Source organism: Lonchura striata, chromosome 15 (genome assembly GCF_046129695.1).
Source record: "Lonchura striata isolate bLonStr1 chromosome 15, bLonStr1.mat, whole genome shotgun sequence".
Taxonomy (NCBI): domain Eukaryota; kingdom Metazoa; phylum Chordata; class Aves; order Passeriformes; family Estrildidae; genus Lonchura; species Lonchura striata.
This window is the reverse complement of record NC_134617.1, coordinates 16,947,930-16,956,638: the sequence shown is the minus strand read 5'-3', so window position 1 is coordinate 16,956,638 and position 8,709 is coordinate 16,947,930. Positions and strand designations below refer to the sequence as shown.

Below are 8,709 nucleotides of genomic sequence, written 5' to 3'. Positions count from 1 at the left end.
TGATTTGATGAACACGAAACCTAGAAAAGACTTTTAGGGGAAAATATTACTTAAAATTTGACTTGCCACTAATGTGGCATTGGATTGGCTTCCAGCCTGCCCTGAGATTTCTGTGATGTCAGTGTTAGTCTTCCTAATTCTCCTCCGATCTTATGGTTCTCAGATGGGTGTAGCAGCCAGGTTTTCTTCCTGCCTGCAGACCACTTCTCCAGGTTATGATTGAGAACTCAGTCCTGGGCATCAGCACAGCCAAAGGGAACACCCCCTCCATTCCAGCAGCTCCAGGGTTTCCACCTCCTTGTTGTGAGGTGCCCTTCAGAGAAGCATCATTCTCACTGGAGTGGCAGCTGATGCTTCCCACTAATTCAGAGCTGAGATAAAACCACAGGGAAGCTGCAGAGCTGCAGGACCTTCACAGCCATAACTCTTCCCTCTGCAAGTATTTATGTTCTCGAGACTGATTAAGCTGGGATTGTGCCATACCTCACACTCCTTGAGGGACTCTCCTGCAGAGGGTGGCATCTCCTGGGAGCAGCAGTCAGGGATCTGGGATATCAGGGAGTGAAAGCTGAAAGCCCACCAGGAATGATCTGAGGTGAAACCTGGTGAGCAAAAACCTGAACTCACCAAAATCCAGGAAAGTTATTCCCACCCCATCTGAAAAGGGAAGGAGTTTTTGGGGTGGTTTCTCTAAGGATGTGTAGGGGGAGGGGGACTTAAATCTTCCTTTGATTGTTCCTCCTGGTCATAAAGTAAAGACAGGGAAGATATTTCTGTGGAAAACACCACTGCTGGCTGTGTCGCCTCTCACTCAGGATATCCCTCAGTGACAGGACAGGGCAGCAACAAAATGCAGCTAGAACTGGGTAAAAGGAGAGGAGAGAGAAGAAAGTCAAATGAAAATAAGGAAGAGAAAAGCTCCAGGGTCTTGCTTCCTCAGGTCCCTGCTGCCAAGACAGCACCTAGGCAGGCACAACAAACTGGCTGGGGCTGCCACGTGGGATGTGATTAACAGAAAACTGTATTTTCCCCTAACACTTTGAGTTAAAGGGGAAACCTTCCCATAGCCTGGAGAGCTGCTCACACTCAGAGGGGTATGTGGGGCTTCCCTGGGTGCTGGCTGGGGCGGGTGGCTCCAAGGAACGCTGCTTTGCCCAAAGGAGTGGAGGTGCCAGGGATGGGCCAGCCCTGGGAGCCAGGCTGTGTCAGCCACAGGCAGCAGCACTTCTCCCTTCCCTCTCACCCCTCTGTACACGTCCTACTTCTTCAAAGCTCCTGGCCACCCCAGCTCCCGACTTCCCTCTCCTTTCTCCAAAGTGTGACATTCCCACCGTCTGTAAGGCTGCCAAACAAGCTACTTTACATTTCCCTGCAGGGCTGTGCTTCAATTAAAAGCTTTTCTTGATGTTTTAACTTTCACCTCGCTTAATTGAGGTTCCCTTTCCCAGCCTCCTCCTCCTTTTTAATGAGAGGCTAAAATGCTGGTTAATAGTGTTTGCAACGGGCGGCACCAACCGTGCTTCAGAGGGCAAAGGCTGCTCCTGGCCTGGCTGAAAGTCATGGAGTCTGGAACAAAAGCCACTGGAAAAATATAGGATCCAGGCCACAGAGCCAGTGATCCTACCCTTTTACAAGCTCCTGGGCTTCCTCACTCAGCACTTCAGCAGCAGCACTGCTCCTTTCCTTGTTGGAAAAACAAGGGTTCAAGTGATGGAGCCCAGCTGGGCACAGCCAGGTGCTGCTCAGCCTGAAGTTCCCCTTCTGGAGCATCACTGCAGCGCTACCACCCCCAAATATTTTAGAAGCATGGACTGGGTTAAATGTAGTGAAATTAAAAAAAAAAAAAAATGCTGTACAACCTCTTTAATTTGCCTACTAATTTATGAGCAGGTAAGCTGCTCCCCTGTCAAGCTTTTCTTCACCAAAAAAAAAAGGTTAGAAACACTTCATAAAAAATACTGAGCACATCAGAAATCCTACAAGTCCCTGTGCAGGGGTGGGGATGATTTTTTGTGAATTACTCATGTTTTAGAGAGGATAATGCATGTGAAACAAAGCACACCTTTATTTTACAGCCAGCCTAGGCTGGGTTCAGGAGGCTCCCATTAGGTACATCCAGAGCTGCTCACTGGTGAAACCCAATCTTCTGAGGAAAAAGGGACTGGAAGCCTCCAGGGAATTTCCCTCATGCTGCTGGGAGCTGGGGAGGAAGGCAGAGCCATCACTGAGCTCTGCAGGCTGGTCCCTCCCCAGCCCTCTTCTGGCCCAGCCCTGCTGGTTCCTGCCAGTGACCCCAGTTTGCTGGGAATGGAGCAGCTTTGGACTGGGGTGCACGGGAATTTTGGGGGCTCATTGCAAAGGGTTTCCTAGATCCAAGGCTGATCCCTGCTGCAGGCACAGCCCCATCTTCCTGCGGAAGGTCCCCCAGCTCCTCCCCAGAGTGGCTGTACTCACTGAGCCGCTCCCATCCAGGTGGTGCCAGATGTCCTTGAAACGCCGCCAAGGGAAGGGACAAATGCCTGCAAAATCACTCATTCTTACTGTCCCGACCATTTTATTTCTTCTCCATGCTTGTAAAAGCTGGGACCCTCCTCGCCAGCTCTGCAGCAGTTTGAAACCTGAGCTGCTGCGCTGGAACACTTCCACAACTTCAGGTGCAGCTTTCATTTCTGGCCTAGGAACAATGTAAGAATTTCTGGTCGTGGGTGCTTGGTTGTCTCTAAAAATCATTCATTTGCAGCATTGCATTGCCTCACAGCGCTGTGGTGCGGGATTTGGGAGGGAAGAGCAGGAGCTGGAGCAGAAGGGCGGCTCAGAGCCTGTGCTGGAGCCTCACAGATGGACAAGCAGACGCTGCCAGGGGGAAGCCAAGGGCTGGCGGTGAGGGAAGAGGGGCCAGCAGGGCTGGGGAAGCACAGGAGCTGCAGCCAGGTGCAGGATTTCCCAGCCCCGAGGGCTGGACAGTGCCCGCAGGGATTTTGGCTCTTCCGTGCCAGCGCAAAACCAGGAGCAAGCTGGCTGGAGGAGCCTGGCCCTGGCTCATCCGAGGCACAGGGATGTCAACACACTGCTCTGTTTTGGGTCAATTCTGGAGGAGGTGCATGCATATTTTTGTAGATAATAATTTCAGTTAACAGAGAGAAAATCGGTTTTATTGGGGCTTTTAGGAGAATGTCTGCCAGCATGGATAAATGAGTGCTCTTGCCCAGCTCTGGGGACAGGCTGGGCATGGGGCTGAGGGCACAACCTCAGTGGGCTCAATGGACTATGTGCCCACCACCCTCTGCTCCGTGGGGACTCGAAGCCTGGCCATCACCAGAGCCACTGAGAAAAATGCTGGTTTTACCTTTTACAGATCATTTAACACTCTAATGAGATGCCTTAAAAATACAAACGAGCCACCTGATACGGCAGGATGCAAACCTGTCTCCATGGCAGTGATTTTCCTGAAGATGCTTTTCATCTCTGGCTGCTGGAAGCTTCGACGTAAAAATTTATCGTGCGCCCTCCTCTAATAAAATGTGATGGTTTTACTGTATTTTTTATATAAATGTACATTTACTTGTGAATTATACCAAGAGGCGTGCGCTGGCTTGTGGTCGAGCCTGCGACACTCGGCATTAATCACAGCTCCCTCTCAACTTCCCAGGACCGTGGACTTGTGCCTAAGGGTGTGGGTAACTTCTGTTGACTTCAGTGAAAGTTTCTGGTGTACTGCCGTGAGAGAATAGGCCCCCGGAGGCTCATTTGGTGTTGATTAAAAGCAGGAGACTGATAGCACCGGGCACACGGTGCAGCCAAGCACTGCCGCTTCCCCCGTGCCGCTGCCTCGCCTCAGAGCCCGGCCCTGCTGCTCCTGGGAGCCCCAGAGCTCTCTGAAATGCCGCTTGTTTCTGCCCCACAAAATGCTTGTTTCGGCTGTAACAGCCCCAAACACGCCCGCTGCCACCTCAGTGTCACCCCAGGTGCCCTGCGCTGGTGCCCGTGTGCCCACCACAGGCTGCCGGTTCTCGCTGCCTTCCCGGGAATATCCCACCCTCTGCCTGACTTCAGCAGCTCCCGGGGCTGCCTCAGCTCCGGAGAGAGGGGGCTCAGGGGGTCACAGCTCCCAGTGGCCACAGCAGCCCCGCCTGGCTGTTCGTTTCTTGGCCAGTGTGTCCTGGGGGAGGCAGGGGCTCAGCAGAGCCCCCAAACCCGTGGCTGGGGCATCAGGAGATGGAGCAGCTGCTTTTGATGTGATGGAGCTTAACGAGCAGCGCGGGAGCTCAGGAGCTGCACCATCAGCACGATCCGCCGAGCTCTCCGGGGAAAGGGCTGCGCCCGGGAGATGGGGAGATGACTGGTGATGGAGGAGTAGCAGATGGTGTCTCTCAAGGAGAACGCTGGGACAATAATTACAAGAGACAAGAGGAGAGCTGCTGGCTCACGCACAAGAATTTGTCCAAGCAATCATGGGAAGCACAAGTCTCTCCAGAGAGCGCCATGGGGGAGGAAGAGTTTTGCCAGCAGCTCCCAGTGCTGCTGCCAGGCCCTCTCCACCTCTCCAAGGGGCGCAGACGTGTCTATGACTCCCTATTCCCAGAACAGCCGTGGGTTTCTGGGCTTCAAACTCGCTTTTGCTTCCTCCCACTCTGCCTTGTCCACAGGGCATCCCAAACACCATCCTGCTTGTCCCAGCTTCCCAACAGGTTTGAGGCAAAGACATGCCTTTGGTTCTTGTGTGGGAGCTGTGCCAGGAGGGATGGGCTGGGAGCATCACTTCTCAGCCCTGCTCAGGGAAGGAAAAGCAGAGCAGAGCTCACAGCGTGCAAAAGCTTTCTCTCCTTTTACCCAGCTGTGATTTTACGCCCTATTGCCCCTCTACCCCATGCCCTCATTTTTTCTACACTACCACGACTCCCGAGTCCCCTCGGAGAAGTTCCCTGCCAGCCAGAGCGGTTCGGGGGGGTTAATTAGCGCTGCAATCTCTTGCTGTCCCTCCCCGCGCCCGTCCGTGTCCCTGTCCCAGGAAGGAGAGGGTAAGGAAGGCTGTGCCAACCCGGGGTGCTGTCATCGGGAGGGATCCCCCGCCTTTACGTCCCCGTTGATGCTTTAGCTCTGCAATGCAGCCTGAGCAGGAGCTGGGACCTGCAGGTGACAAGGAAATCGAGGCTAATTAGAGCTGCTAATTAGATCTCTGCTGAAACCCCGCCTTTGCCGTGTGCCCGTGGGCTGTGCTCCGGGATGGGTCCCTCCCGCTGCGGAGGGTTCCTCTGCCGGTGCCGCCCCATCGGCAGCGCGCACGCTGCACACGCAGGAGCCAATAATAATAATAATTTGTAAAAAAGGCACTTGGCAAGACTGAAGGGTTTCACGTCCTGCTGCCGCTGACTTGGGAGAGCTGCAGCCCCGGCACCGAGGGCACGCAGCCAGGAATATCCAAGGGAGATCTATTGCACCTCCCATTGATTCCGCTCAGGGAGCAGCTCCCGGGCGTGGGGGTGGATCCGGGCACGGTGGGGAGAGCCCAGCGATCCCCTTCTCCAGCACCTGCCAAAGTGGGATAGCAGTGGTCTGGAGGGAGCACCTGCCAGGGCACCCTCACCTTGGGGCTTTGCAGGGAGCAGAGGTGGGATTTCATTCCTGTGCGCTTTTCCAAAGGGCTTTGCCCAGCTCAGGCACCAAAACCTTCCCCATCTCCTCCGTGGCAGAGGAGCAGCAGTGCCCGTGTCTCCGGAACAGCTCCTGGCAGCCGGCAGTGCCAGCTCCAGCTTTGTGCTCAACTTCCCTGCCCTGTTCCTGCAGCAGCAAACCCTCAGATCATCCTCTGCTCTGGAAGGGCACTCAGCACCTGCATCCATCCCCTTCTGGCACTGAGGGACTGCCTCCCTCCCTCCCCTCACAGCGGGGTTTAAATGAAACCCCCCAGGACTCCAAAGCACAGCCCGGTGCCCAGCAGCGCTCTGGGGTGTGCCCGGTGTTGTGTGGACGGGGGGCTGTGCCACGGATCCGCTGAGGGCACGGGCAGAGCCACACACACGTTTGATTTGTTGCTGTCCCCACCAGGGCTGGTCTCCGTGTCCAGAACAGACACTCCCCAGGACAATTTCTGTGGTGATGGGGAGCTGGGTGTGGAGTTGGAGCTGTCAGGTGCAGTTACAGGATGGAGAGAAGGATGCCAGAGGTGGGACCACACAAACTTCAAAGCAACAAAGCAAAGGGCAAGGTCCTACAGCTGAGTCTGAGCAATCCCAAACACATACAGGGAGCATCTCCTGTAACGCCGGGTGTCTGATCAGGTTTTCCCACTTGGCTCGCTCCATGCATCACCATCTCCTTTGTTTTTCTGACTGAAGGTAAACTGCATGTGAGACCCTACCTGCAGAGCTACCCCTACCCTAGCCCTTCCTGGGCCCAGCACAGGAAGGATCTGGACCTGCTGGAGCCAGGCCAGAGGAGACACCAGGATCAGGATGATCAAAGGATTAGAGCACCTCTCCTTCCAAAAACAGGATGAGAAAGCTGGGGCTGTTCAGTCTGGAGAAGAGAAGGTTGTGTGGAAACCTCACAGCATCTTCCAGAGTCTGAAGGGGCTGTAGGGAAGCCAGAGAGGGAATCCGCATCAGGAACTGGAGTGACAGAAAAAGGGGGAATGGGTTAAAACTTAAGGGAAATTTAGATTAGATGATTGGAAGAAATTCCTCCTTGTGAGCTGTGGCTGCCCGTGGATCCCTGAAAGTGTCCAAGGCCAGGTTGGATAGGGCTTGGAGCAGCCTGGGACAGTGGAAGGTTTCCCTGCCCATGTCAGGGGGTGGAATGAGATTATCTTCAAGGTGCTTTTCAACGCAAACCATTCCATAATTCGAACACCTTTCGCCATTTCCATCAGCACCCCCAACCAGCAGGACCAGGGCAGGCAGCACAGCCCTGATTTACTGCCACACTTAAACCTGTGCCTAACTTTAAGTGCACAAGTAGCTCCATTGACTCAGTGGTTTAAGATTCGACATTTGTAAGTAAGTTGCAGAACAAGGACCTACATTATTCATCGGAAACCCTGGGTAATGCATTCTTAGAAAATAACTACCAAACTCCACAAATCCCTGCTGAAAGGACATCCTAAAGCCCTGCCTGGATAGAGAGATTAGCTGGGATTGCTTTGTAAGCACCGCACATACATGCATACAGATATATGTATTTCTCTACCAGGTACTGCAATTCAGACTTGCCATGATCCCAGCTCTGCCAGTCTGGGAGGAGATGGGAGAGGGGCCACAGCAGCCAGCAGAGCAGCACAGCCCAGACCAGCTCTCCCCACAAGGCAGCCAGAGAGGGGACGATGCAATTAAGCAAACTAATTGAAGTGTAAACGTGGGTGCTTATAGCACAGACTGATAGGCAGCATCAGCTGTAACTGCAGCCACAGCTCCACTCTCTCATTGCAATATCAAGATGATATAATGCCATGTCGACTTAAGACATGAGCATAAAGTGCTGCAAGCAGAGCATTTTATGTCCTTTATTGTGCTCCAGAGACCCCCCCCCAGGAGCAGCAGAGCCAGCCCTGGGGTGCAGAGCCAGGCACCTGGGCAGGCGAGCAGAGCCACCCCTGCTACAGCCCAGCAGAGTAAAGGCTGGCACCCTGGCCACAAAGCAGGGCTGGTGAGGCACAAAGCCAGAAGCCCAGCTTCAGTTCCTGAAATCCCTTATCCTCCCAGGATGATGGGGAGTTCCCCAATGAGGCTGCTCCCACCTCCCCTCCCTCAGCAGCGGCAGCCTTGGGCACGGCTGTGCCACCCTAGAGAATGCATTAAACCCCCCTCTTGCCACAGGATGGGGAATATATTCCCTCCAGGATGGATTTTGGGTGTCTGGGAGGGAAAGCAGCTATGCCATGGCAGGATGCACCCCATTTGTGAGGAACAGAGCAGGGCACCCATGTTTGCAAGGACAGGCAGGAAGCACCCAAAGTTCTCCAGGTTGGCAGGAGCCATCCAAGGTTTTCCAGCTGTGAGGAGCAGCCTGTCATGAGCAGGGCCAGCACTGTGCATGCCTCACTGCCGGTGGCCAGGAGCTGCCTGGGAAAATGAGCTGAAACAACACGGGTTTGAGCCATTTCATAAAATGTAATCAGGAACTATATCCCTGTTGTACAATTCCAGCTGATAGCTGGAAAAATAAAAACCCCAGAACTCTGTTGAAAGGATCTCATTCTGCATTCAGCCTGATGAGCAGCAGGAGAAATCCCTGCCATAGCCACACATGTTGCGTGCCTTCCCTTGGGATGTGCTGTGCACTGTGCACCTTTCCTGTGCACTGTGCCATGTTTTGTGCACGTGGGTGTCCCAGAGGTGCAGGGATGGGGTGTCTGTGCCTGTCCCTGTGCCTGTCCCTGCCAAAAAACTGGGAGCAGCCGGTGGAAGAGGGCCACAAGTGGGATGGATCCATCTTCCTCACCATGCTGCTGCTGGTGAGATTCCATCAGAGGGAAGCAGGGAAAGCCAAATGTTATGGATCCCTCAACCACCGTTATTTGTCCCCTTGTGCATCGCTGGTATTTTGCATTAAAATATATGTTGTTAAATTTATGCCTTAATATATATATAGATGTATAATATGGCTGAGTTACAGTTGCTGTGGGAACTATAACTTTCTCTTTTCCAAGGGGCTGTTATATGTCTTATTATGCTGTATCATCTGGAGGGTGGCTGGGAACAAGATTGCTGCTGT

General features: G+C 53.6%; 1 long non-coding RNA gene across 1 annotated transcript; it reads left to right on the top strand.

Moving 5' to 3' along the window:
* The first annotated feature begins 2,753 nt into the window (after positions 1–2,753).
* Positions 2,754–3,538, top strand: LOC116184133 (uncharacterized). The gene is made up of 2 exons (XR_004148873.2): positions 2,754–2,880; positions 3,356–3,538. It is a non-coding gene; the product is annotated as an uncharacterized LOC116184133 (long non-coding RNA).
* Positions 3,539–8,709: the final 5,171 nt, after the last annotated feature.